The sequence below is a fragment of the Juglans regia genome, unplaced genomic scaffold (genome assembly GCF_001411555.2).
Source record: "Juglans regia cultivar Chandler unplaced genomic scaffold, Walnut 2.0 Scaffold_678, whole genome shotgun sequence".
Taxonomy (NCBI): Eukaryota; Viridiplantae; Streptophyta; class Magnoliopsida; order Fagales; family Juglandaceae; genus Juglans; species Juglans regia.
Genome location: NW_023361643.1, coordinates 194610 through 207500, shown reverse-complemented (window position 1 = coordinate 207500; position 12891 = coordinate 194610). Strand labels below are relative to the sequence as shown.

Genomic DNA, 12891 nt, shown 5'->3' with positions numbered 1-12891 from the left:
GTTTTCCTTTACAAACATGATCATGCATGAAATAATGATATGCACATGTACCAACACAAATCCACATTCCTCAATACCCAATAACCAATCCAATCAAACCAACCCAAACAACTCCAATCATAAATCCATCCGACCCCCGTACTCCTCGGACTCAGTCCGGCATGCCAAAAAATACAGTGAAATGCGTTAGTGCAAAAATACATAAAATTCATGAGAACTCTTTGGAGAAATACTTACAGTGCAATAAAGCAATTTCCGAAGGATCACGAAGCTGAAAAAGGCGACGTCTGAGCAACACCACAGTGTAAAATACACTGTGGCCGTGGGTCACAAATACCCACTTTCCAACGGAGACAAACGAAGACCCCAAAATGATAGGGTAGGGCCTAGAGAGGTCGGTGAAGCCAATGGTGGTGGTGGTTTGCCGTGAATGACGGCGCAAATGGTGGTTTAAGGCCAAAAATGTACAAATCGAAAATGGACTTGGTGGGGCTTCACCGGTGACGGATCGGAGCCGGGGTTGGGTCCAAAGGGTTGCCAAGAGGTCGGGGATGAAGTGGTAGGAAGATGGTGGCCAATGGTGGTGTGACGGCGGCGCAACGGCGGAAAGAGTGCCGCGGCTTCGTGGGTCTCGTGGGTGCTAACGGCGGCTTGGATGGAAGTGAGGTTGGTGGGGTGAGGTCGCCGGCGGCAGGGGAACCAAATGGAGGGGGCGGTGTCGATCACGGCGGCTCGACGGCGGCGGGCTGGGGTGGAGGCCGAAGTCGCACGGGGAGAGAGAGAGGGTCGGGCTCGCGCGGGAGAGAAGGAAACCGAAGGAAATAAGGAGAAAAGAAAAAAGGAAGGAAAAGAAAAGGAAAGGAAAGAAAAAGAAGGGAAAAGAAATGAGGTCCAATCCTCATAACTGGGGTCACAAAAATGATCCAACGGAAATGATTTTAAAACCACAAATTAAATAAAATAATTTAAACGTAATGGTAAAGTCAAATTGAAATAATTAAATCTCACAGTAATTAATTTAAATATTAAAAGCAATTTAAATGCATAACAATAAATAAATATTAAAAGCACATAAATAATAATTTTCATCAAATTAAAAATCCTAAAAATAACCCAATTAAAATCCAGTAATTTTAAAACAAAAGAATAATTTTTTGAATAACATAAAAATAATCCTTCAATAAAAATACACTAAAATACGGGATGTTACATCCTCCCCCCCTTAAAAAAAATTTCGTCGTCGAAATTAGCAAGGTCAAACATTAAACTAAGACAGGAACAAGATTCAACCGAGAGCATACTTAGAACATACCGTCAAAATCAAACAAACAAGTAAGGATAATGCTCTCTCATGTCGGCTTCTCTTTCCCAAGAGAAATCTTGAGCCAACGGATCACCCCATGACACTTTCACCATAGGTATTGTCTTGAACCTTAATCTTTGCTCTTTCCAATCTACAATCTGCGTCGGGGCAACTTCATAAGTAAGGTTAGGCTGAAGTTGAATGCGTTCAGGGTCAACAAAACGTGGCTCTTGCTGTCCAAAACTCTTCTTCAATGAAGACACATGGAACACATCATGAACATCCCTAAAATAATCCGGCAAGGCAACTCTATAAGCAACAAGCCCAACTTTCTCTACGATCTGAAAAGGGCCAACATATCTTGGACTAAGCTTTCCTTTCTTACCAAAGCGCTTAACGCCTTTCATAGGAGAGACTTTAAGATAAACCCAATCACCTTCTTCAAAGGATAAGTCTATTCTTCTTGTATCTGCGTAACTCTTCTGGCGACTTTGCGCTTCTGCCATTTTAGTCCTTATGAACTGAACTTGATCCTTCATTTCTTGAATTATCTCAGGCCCAATTACTTTACTCTCGCCGGCTTCATCCCAACACAAGGGCGATCTGCACTTCCTTCCATACAAAGCTTCATACGGGGCCATCAGGATGGAAGAATGGAAACTGTTATTATAAGAGAATTCAATAAGCGGTAGATGATTCTCCCAACTTCCTTGAAATCCTATGACACAAGACCGCAACATATCCTCTAGAGTCTGAATAGTACGCTCTGATTGACCGTCTGTTTGATGGTGATATGCACTACTAAACTTCAACTTAGTGCCTAAAGCCGCCTGCAAGCTCTTCCAAAAATGGGACGTAAACCGCGGGTCCCGATCTGACACGATACTCTTGGGTACTCCATGCAAACGCACTATCTCCTTGACATATAACCGAGTCAACTTACCCAAAGAGTCAGTATTATTAACAGGCAAGAAATGGGCACTCTTGGTCAACCGATCAACAATCACCCAAATTGAGTTCTTCTCACTAGGAGTCCTCGGTAAACCTACAACAAAATCCATAGAAATATCATCCCACTTCCACTCAGGAATAGGGAGAGGTTGAAGTCTACCAGCAGGTCTTTGATGCTCAGCCTACTCGACGACACGTGTCACATTTCTCAATAAACAAAGCGATGTCCAACTTCATTCCTCCCCACCAGAAATTCCTCTTGCTGAGAACTCTCGATAAGAAGTCTCCTCATTCCATAAAGGAGAGAGTCCAAATCTGATGACTCTGCTTCATCCACTTGTTGAGACTTTCTACTCAAAGCATCAGCGACTAGATTTGCCTTTCCTGGATGATACTTAATCTCACATTGATAGTCGCTAATCAGCTCTAACCACCGTCTCTGTCTCATATTGAGATTCTTCTGAGTAAATAGATGCTTCAAGCTCTTGTGGTCAGTAAAAACTTCACAGGCTTCACCATACAGATAATGCCGCCAAATCTTAAGAGCAAAAACTATTGCCGCCAACTCCAAATCAACACCTATGCTACAACTTCTAAACCTCCATTGAATTCTACTTTTGGTAACCTAATAGCCACTTCCAAAGCTAACCATCAATAACAAATTGCACAACTAAATTATTAATCTCCAATTACAAGTATCTTGTCAAAATTCAAGTCACCACTAATTCCCCAAAATCAGCACAATCTGAGCTCCTGACTACAACCAAAAATACCACGCTCCTGCTGCGCACTCTGATATTCGCAACATGCATAAAACTTATGTCCTCAAGAAACTAACACCATCGAGTACAAGGTAGCTCCATTCCTATTGACCAAAAACTCTTATCACATCTTGGTAGAAAAAAACTCCATTTCCAAAAACCACGAATTAAAACTCAAATTCCTCAATTAACTCTCGCAGCCTTAATCAAAATCAATTCCATACAATACATCCATGATCATTGACAGAAACCCAAACTCAAACAACCTCGGCTTCCCAAATTGAAAATAAGCAGTCTCAACCCAAAAGCTCATCCCTTACATTCTGAACATCTAATCTAGCGGTGACTAAACTCACTACGAACCACCATAGACTACACCAAAACATTATCAAAACCTTCTTGGTAACTCACCCACTTATCTCTACTCCTACAAGCTAGCATTAACACAACTAGTTCCTTCAATAGTACATCATTATTAAACCTCAAGGCAAACCATACTGCTCAAATCTTCAATCCACCAAAAGTCATTGCAAAGCACCCAAGGATCCTAATGCTTTATTAACCGCATACTTGATCATCTTATCCACTGTTGATACCTAAGGTTCAACTTCGAAGATCTTATCATACACCGTACATGATGTCCCAACAATCTCTCTTCCGGTTAAATAACAATGTCCTTAATTCAACCAACTGGATGCTCAATTTCCAAAAGAAAGTATAACCTCAAAAATTTAAATTCCTAGGTGACCTCAAGTCACAATTAATTCCTGAAGATAATCACAATAACTATTCCCAACCATGCTTCATTGAGTAACCCACTTCAACTGCACACTTCGATCAACTCACCAAAAACTCCAAGCCAATGTCTCTTAAATTACCACTATTGTGTCGACTCCTCTTCAACACCTACCAAAGTCTCTTCCTCCAAACCAAAATGAGACTAGGACTTATACTCTCCGAAATCCATAACCACTCACCACTACTATACATCAATGTCACACACCCTTAGCCAAAACCAATAATCCTCCAAACGTGCAGATGATCATCATTACCATTTCCATCACTAGACCTATATCCTCGAAATCAACAAGAATCATTTCCTAAATCTGCACCATCTATTATCCTTAAAATTGATACGGATTAAATCCCCAACCTATCACTGAAACATCGAGCTAAAAGCAATAATCTTTCGAATTAGATCAACATTCTCAATCCTCAGAAAATACACGAACTAGATAATTCCCTTCAGTTCCAAAGAAATTATCCTAAAAAAAAAATTCTCATCTCAGTAACTCAACTCTCATCAATCCTATTTTAATTCAGTCCTTCAACTTTGTAATTCTAAAACCTTAAACAAAATAAAAATCATTTTCCGAAATCCTTAAAATCGATGACCTCAAATCTAAAACATTCCCCCTATAAAACTTGTAAATTCTAAAACCCCAAATGTTATCAAATTGCTTATTGAACTTACCACCTTAAATCTCATAACTTATTTCCTAAAAACTATGAAGCCTCAAACCTCAGATGAACTTATCATAAATCTAACCTTGAAATTTGTTGAACTTACAACCTCCTACCCCAAAAACTCATTACATAAATTCTACGGAACCTAAGACCTTAATTATCCTAAGCAATTTAAAATTATTCCCCTCCTTAGCAGCAATTCGAATTCCTACTCCAAAAAGTTCACTCTGACCAAGATGTTCGAATCTCGATATTAAAACAAACCAATCACCAAGAGTTCAAACCTATTACACCAAATGTTCAAGCCTAACAATGGCCTTCTCAGTCGTACCATCTTCCTGTCATAGCACAACCCTTAACCCGCATTTCAATTCCGAACAAAACAAAACAAAACAAAACAAAATCAAATCATATCAAATAAAATTTCATACATAAAATAGCATACGACAAAATGCATAAAATCAATGAAGTAGCTCACAATAAAATGATTAAAACAATAAAATAACATAATATAAATAAATCAATAAAATAAATAAACAAACAAGTAATATACAATAACTAAATAAAACCAATAAAAACCACAAACTTTAAATTAAATAATTTTCAAATCACAACTTTTAAAACTTTCTGGTACTGCCCCTATGGGACATGTGGTTTTACCCAGAGCCGAACTGCTCTGATACCACCTGTGGCGCCCCCGACCCCCATTATAGAAATACACGGGGATCGAGACGCCGGGATGATGACAACACGGTCACACATCCCAACGAAAGTGCCAAGTGTGTGTACATGCAACGGTGTACAACAACAACGCAGCGGATTAGTCAACTAAGTACCAGAATTAAAATACAAGTAAACATCAGTAAAGTTTTAAAAGTAGTTATACAGTCATCCAAAATAAAGTTAACACATGTCCCAAAAATACAAAGGGTAAAATAAATAACAAGCTAGTGATCCCAGATCACTCATCGGGCAGAGCCGTCTCCTCAGGCTCGCCCTCCTCCTCCTCAACAGCATCAAAATCTGCGTTACCACAGAATGGTACCGCAGGTAAGTATAACCCAAAATAATCCTCAAGAAATAAAAATGCATTAATGCCACCAACATGCATGCATATGATGAAATATGCATTTTTCCTCAAAACATCATTTTCCCCGAAAATGATAATTTTCCAACACACGCCAAAAATCCCATTTGGCCCAAAAATAATCCGTAAAACATTTTCCCAGAAAATGATTTACACAAAATCCAACTCACACTATTTTCCTAGAAAATAGTCCATTTAATCCGTCAATACCCTATGCACCATGGCCTCCCCTAGGGACCATCCGCACGTCCTGGCTTCGTAGCGATGCCCAGTTCCGCGCCCAGCGCGTACATGGCCGAGCACCCACTACGCAACAAGCGATGCCCAGTTCCGCGCCCAGCGCGTACATGGCCAGACATCCTCTAGTCCCCGCCAGCAGAAGGACCACGGAGTCGGCACGAATCTCTCGTCCGATCCCATTGTCGCCCAGCGACAATCCAGGGGACGTTACTCAGTTTATTCCGCTCCCGAGTAACCAGAGGAGCTCCACCGAGATAATGCCCTATCTCGGCTTGGGGTCGTGATACGCACGCACCCAAATTCCATTCTCACATGAAAACCCAGTTTTCATAAACACATGAACATGAATGCAATACACGAAAACCCAGTTTTCCTTTACAAACATGATCATGCATGAAATAATGATATGCACATGTACCAACACAAAACCACATTCCTCAATAACCAATAACCAATCCAATCAAACCAACCCAAACAACTCCAATCATAAATCCATCCGACCCCCGAACTCCTCGGACTCAGTCCGGCATGCCAAAGAATACAGTGAAATGCGTTAGTGCAAAAATACATAAAATTCATGAGAATACTTTGGAGAAATACTTACAGTGCAATAAAGCAATTTCCGAAGGATCACGAAGCTGAAAAAGGCGACGTCTGAGCAACACCACAGTGTAAAATACACTGTGGCCGTGGTCACAAATACCCACTTTTCAACGGAGACAAACGAAGACCCCAAAATGGTAGGGTAGGGCCTAGAGAGGTCGGTGAAACCAATGGTGGTGGTGGTTTGCCGTGGGTGGCGGCGCAAGGGGCGGTTTTAAGGCCAAAAAGTCAAAATCGGAAATGTACTTAGTGTGGCTTCACCGGTGACGGATCGGAGCTGGGGTTGGGTCCAAAGGGTTGCCAAGAGGTCGGGGATGAAGTGGTAGGAAGATGGTAGCCGGAGGTGGAGCGACGACGGCGCTGGAGCGAATGGTGGCCGCGGCTTTGGAGGGTGCGTGTGGGCTACCGGCGGCGAGATAGGGGCTGGGATTTGGGGGGTGAGGTCGCCGGAGGGAAGGGGTGCTAGTCGGCCGGGCGGTGTCGCGCACGGCAGCGCGACGGCGGCTGGGCAGGGAGGTGGACGGACGCACGGGGAGAGAGAGAAGGAGAGAGCTCGGGCACGGGGGGGGGGAAGCAGCGGGAAAGAAGAAAAAGGAAAGAAAAAGAGAAAAAGAAAAGAAGAAAGAGAGGAAAGAGAAAAATGAGGGAAAGAAATGAGGTCCAGTCCTCATAACTTGGGTCACGAAAATGATCCAACGGAAATGATTTTAAAACCACAAATTAAATAAAATAATTTAAACGTAATGGTAAAGTCAAATTGAAATAATTAAATCACCCAGTAATTAATTTAAATATTAAAAGCAATTTAAATACATGACAATAAATAAATATTAAAAGCACAAAAATAATTTTCACCAAATTAAAAATCCTAAAAATAACCCAATTAAAATCCAGTAATTTTAAAACAAAAGAATAATTTTTTGAATAACGTAAAAATAATCCTTCAATAAAAATACACTAAAATACGGGATGTTACATTATCTGTTACACATAATTTATTCTGTCATGAATTATTCATCTGTTACACAAGATATTCTGTCACGTATTGCTATACATGCTATACATTGCAAGTATGTCATGTTAAGTTAAGTATGCCATCTGTTACATGTATTTCTTGTCATGTAATATTCATTGTCATATGTTACGCCACGTTAAGAAATGTTGTCTGTTATATGGTATGCCATATTACGAAATGTTGCATGTTACATGTATGACATGTTATGAAATGTTCTCTGTTACATTTATGTCTCGAAGTATGTCATGTCTGTCGTCCTACGTTCATGTCACGTTATGTTACGTCAAGATTTCTGTCTTTTATGTCACGTTCATGTTACGTCACGTTACGAAATGTCATGTCTGCCAGTTAAGTCATTCATGTCAATCACGACCCTAAGCGCTAGGATGGGGTAATATCCTAGTGGAACTCCTTTGTTCACACTGGAGTGTCTAAATAGGTGTGAAATTCCCTGGGTTGACAAAGTACAGTCAACAGGTTGCGAATGGGGCCTAATTAGCTGGTCACCGGAGCGCGCCAGGCACTAACGCCGATGGTGCCACACATTATGTTATGTGTGTCCACAGCAAGTGTGGCCCAAACAGATAAGTCATGGGGCCACAACAACTGTGGAGCATGAAGTATGGGGCCACAACAACTGTGGAGCATACACTACGTGAGACACAACAATTGTGACACGTAGAATACGTGGGGCCACAACAACTGTGGAGTATGTATTAACGCACTCATAGCTGGTATAGAAACCTGTGATGTGATGCGGTAATCGGCAGGGACACACGGCTCAAGGGGACCTGTGTAGCACCCATATGGTCATGTTAATGATTAAGTCTATTGAATAAGATTCCAAGTTCAAGTCATGTTTCACGTTATGTTATGTTCAAGTTTACGTTCACGCAATCATGGTAATCCCATGAGACAAGAATATGTTTTAAGTTCATGTTATGTTATGTTCACGTTTACGTTATGTTCCAAGTTCACATTTATGTTATGTCATGCTCAGGTTCAAGTTATGTTCAAGTTCATGTTCAAATTATACATGTTCACGTTCATGCTATGTTTCAAGTCCATGTTATGTTCCAAGTTCATGTTCATGCTATATTTCAAGTCCATGTTATGTTTCAAGTCACGTTCATGCTAAGCTTCAGTTTCAGTTTAAGTTATGCTAGTTATGTTATGTTGTTTGTCAAGTTATGCTATGATTACTTATGATTTGATTTTGCATTCATGCTTTTACTGCCATGCATGCATCATTAACCTGTGTGGAAGTTTCCTGTTAACTTGCTAAGATTTGTAATCAAATCTCACTGTGGTAGTCCCAACTACCATTCCCCCCGAATGGTAGATTTTGTTACAGGATCTGAAGGAGAATCGGGAATCGACCAACTGGAAATGGTCGACTAAGCGACGATGCGATGTAGGTGTTAATACAATAGTTACCTCAGATTACTACTTGTATTTGTAGAGTTCAATCTCCATCACTCTTTTGATCACAACCATTTCGGACTAGTGTTGTGATATCAGTTTTTGAGTATGTCATTATGTATGAAGAATGTTTTAAGTATTTGGGATATTTCAGTTTGGTGCATAGTATTGCTGAAGAAAAAAAAAACTTATCCGCTGCGAATATTGCATAATGCTATATGCATGTTAGGAATATTGCATCTTATATGTCTTGAACGGGGGCAGGTAACCTTGTGTTGCATGTCTCGACGCTTCAAATGTCCGTCCGATCCCAAGCGGAATTTTGGGGCGTCACAAGGTGGTATCAGAGCAATACGTCTCTGGGTTTAAATCCACATGTCCTTAGGAAATGCACCAAATATTAGGCTTGAAATTTTAGTCTTTACTAGGCTTGAATTTCTTGAAGTATAAGAGATAGTATGTGGCTGTAACACGTGTACTCGTGTGATTTAGGAAGTGACATGACTCGAGGTAGGATACCTCAAAACCCTGAGGGAGTTACAAATTAGGATAATCAGAATCCCCCGATCGATGGAGGATTAGTTGAAGCCGTACGTTTGCTGACTGACATGCTTAGACAACAGCAACATCAGCAAGCACATGTACCCAGACCCAAAGTCAGGGATTGTCTGTGTGAGAAGTTCTTGATCCATCGTTATCCAAACTTTTTCTGGTGATGAAGAGCCACTAAAAGCTGAGAAATGGATTATGGATCTCGAAAGGACTTACGAGATCTGTGGATGTACTGAGGACCAAAAGGTTCTATATGTTGTATACCTATTCTAAGGAGAAGCTGGAATATGGTGGGATACACAAAGGCAACTTCTAGTTAGGGAACTAGGAAGTTTGGATGCATTGTCTTGGGAGAGATTTAAGGAAGAGTTGACAACGGATTCTTCCCAGATTCTATCAAACAGCTAAAGGCGCAGGAGTTCGTGACTTTAGCTCAAGGTAGTTTGACCGTAGAGCAGTACGCTGCTAAGTTTATGGTGTTAGGAAGGTTTGCACCACACTTGATTTCTACTCAAAAGATGCAGGCACGAAAGTTTCAAGCTGGACTTCAACCATGGATCCATAGCCAAGTAGCTTGCCTAAGAATAAAGAATTACCAAGAGTTGGTAAACGTGGCCGCGATAGCAGAGGCTGAGCAGAGAGGTCTAGCGATCCAGATCAATACCGAGCGAAAGAGAACTTCATTGTATGCTACTAAAGAAAATCTAGAAATGAAGAAGATGTCTACTAGACTAGATAAGGGAGAAGGCATCGAGACTGGAAGCTCAATACTGACCACGTATCCAATATGTGGGATGTCCGGAAAGAACCATGGAGGCAAGTGCAAACTTACCTTTGGACTCTGTTTTAGATGTGGCCAACCTGACCACTTCATCAGAAATTGTCCCAAAAGAGGCCAGAGAAATGGAACTGTTCCCATTGGAGATTCCAAACCAAAGCCACGACCTCCAGTACTAGCTTAAGTGTATGCAGGTACTTCTAGAGACGCAGATGCTGACGCCCCAGGAACTAAAGGAGTTGGCGCCGTCACTGGTATTTTTTTTCTAAGACCTCTATATTGTTAAGCTTATCTAAGGTTGATTAGATTACAATTGATAGTACTAGTGCATTATTGATACTTTGGGTAAGTTAAATCATTGAGGTTTATAACTTGTACGCAGTTTGATTCAAGCGAGGCCCTATTTTTAGTGATTGTGGTATTGTACGTTTAGTTCGTACTCTGAATTGTTACCAGGTGGTAAGAGTAACATTTTTCATTAAGAGTATTTCTATTCATACCAATGTAGATATGGAATACCTTTTAGTAGTACGAGGAAGGATATTCAAGGTTGATGAATTAGTATCCCAAGTATTTGGAGTTTGTTTTGATTCGAAGGTTACAATGAAATTTGTGTTCGGAAGAGTACAGTGTGTGGGAGAAGCTTTGGCCTTAGTAGGATTCACTTATGATAATAGTTTTATCCAATCGCGAATAAATGGTTTCTGGCGAAGCACCGTGTTTTTGGAAACCTAGATTGCCCTTATATTGGAGACTTTTATATGGGGAGTAAAAGCTTGTCTTAAGGATTTACGTGAGCAGTAAGAACAAATTCTTTGGATTAGAGTCAGAATAAGAGGCAACTCATGATGGATAGAAGAGCTATGTTAATCATAAGAGAGAAACTCTTGAGTTGAGGTTAATAGCTGATCGTTTATCAAGGTACCACCTAGGAGGAGGAACGATTCATGGTGATTATGAAGGAGTAAGCTAGTCCTAGGCAGATATAATTCCTTGAGGAAATAGAGAATGTGAATTCAGTTGTGTATGGATTAAATTCTTCCAAATTGAACTGCATGAATACTTGAAGTTTTAGATTTAGAGAGTATGCTGGTACGATTTGACCTACCTTGTGGAAGGACTCCAGTACAAATTGATATGATTTGAGAGAGAAAGAGTTAAGAATGGTAGATATATATACACATTGTGGTAATTCATTGAATAGTGAAGAGAATAGTGATTTCTTTTAAGCAAGGAGTCAGTATCCTAAAAAGTCTAGAAGTCATTAAGTTTAGGCAGTAATCTTTGGGATTGTTATACCTTAATGTTATAGTGATAGTCTTTTTGTATAACCATGTGATGGTTATAGATAAGAATAGTGTTGACTACGAGAAGGAGGCGTTATTTCAAGAAGAACGAGACCTGCCCCTTGGGCGTGATGAGGCATCCAGTGATGGGCAATAAGTTGGTAAGCAACTTTTTCTTTTGAGCGTATTTTATGTTTGTACTTACGTCGATTTCGAGGACGAAATCTTTTTTTTAGGAGGGGAGGATGTAACAGCCCGCTAGAAATTCATTGGCGAAATTTCTATTGACTTTAGGAATCTCGTGAAAATCCCATAAGTTTTTACGAATCGACCTATTGCATAGGTTTTAGTCTGTCAACATAGTCAGTGTTATCACTCACTATGCTGCTAGAAATATGAGTTTTATTTATTTGAGGTGGTTAGAAGTGTCAGAATGCTTTATGGTCTACGCCATTACACTCAGTGGATTATTTAGGATTTTATGGCACAATATCTTATTTTCATAATTCCGGACAAAACGTCTGTTGGAAATTGTGAAATTATTTTTAGGGATACTTCGAGGTTAAATTTCGGTAAAAGATTTTCACTATAAGTTAATATGAATATTTAGGAATTTTTAGTACTAAGTTTATGATTCACTTTTTCGAAGTGAATAGTAACCTCGGTAAGCGCACCGATTGCAGTGTTTCGAAATCACAGTGTGGAATGTCCAAATTGGATTAGAGAAGTTTTATTTGGACACTTGGCAAGATCTTAGCCACACTTAGTGAATAATTTTAGACACTTGGCACCATAAGGAACGTTTGTTGGATTTGAAGGAATGAAGGTGTGAGATCATGTCGCTTAAGCAAAACCTTGTTTCATCTGCTCAACCAAATTGTGCCAGACCAAAGAGGTTTTCAATCCTAGTGAAACCCTAAATGGTGGGAATCCAATTGAAAGCCCAAAAGCTTTGTTGAAATCGAAACCCTAAACGGTTTCCCCAAAACCCTAAAGTTGGCCTCTAAATATTTTCTAATCCGATTTCTAGCATTGTGTTTAATCACTTGATTAAATCACTTCCACATGCTATTAATCCTTCAAATTTGTGTTAGAACATCATTATCCAACCTTGTTAACCTTGAAAAATTGATTGGGCCAAGTGATATTGGATTTGGGCTTCATAGCAACCCAAACCCTCTTTAAACCCCAAATTTTAGGCCCATTCGGTTTAGGCCCATTAAGGCCCACGAATTTGGTCACCATAGGATTGCTTCATGGCTAAGTTTTGTACCCCCACTTGGCTGGCCAGATCTGTACAAGAAGAGCCTAGAAGGTTCTTGAAAGACAAAGCAAAAGGGCCACCTCACTCTTTCACTCTCACACTCCACCTTGAGAAAAGATCTTGGTCTGATTTTTATGAGAAGAAAAGGCCAACACTCAACCA

The 12891-nt window shown here is 40.2% G+C and overlaps 1 long non-coding RNA gene across 1 annotated transcript; it reads left to right on the top strand.

The window, feature by feature from the left end:
* Positions 1 to 588: 588 nt before the first annotated feature.
* LOC118346104 lies at positions 589 to 6916 on the top strand. Its single transcript, XR_004799483.1, has 3 exons — positions 589 to 624; positions 6566 to 6569; positions 6803 to 6916. It is a non-coding gene; the product is annotated as an uncharacterized LOC118346104 (long non-coding RNA).
* The last annotated feature ends 5975 nt before the right edge of the window (positions 6917 to 12891 follow it).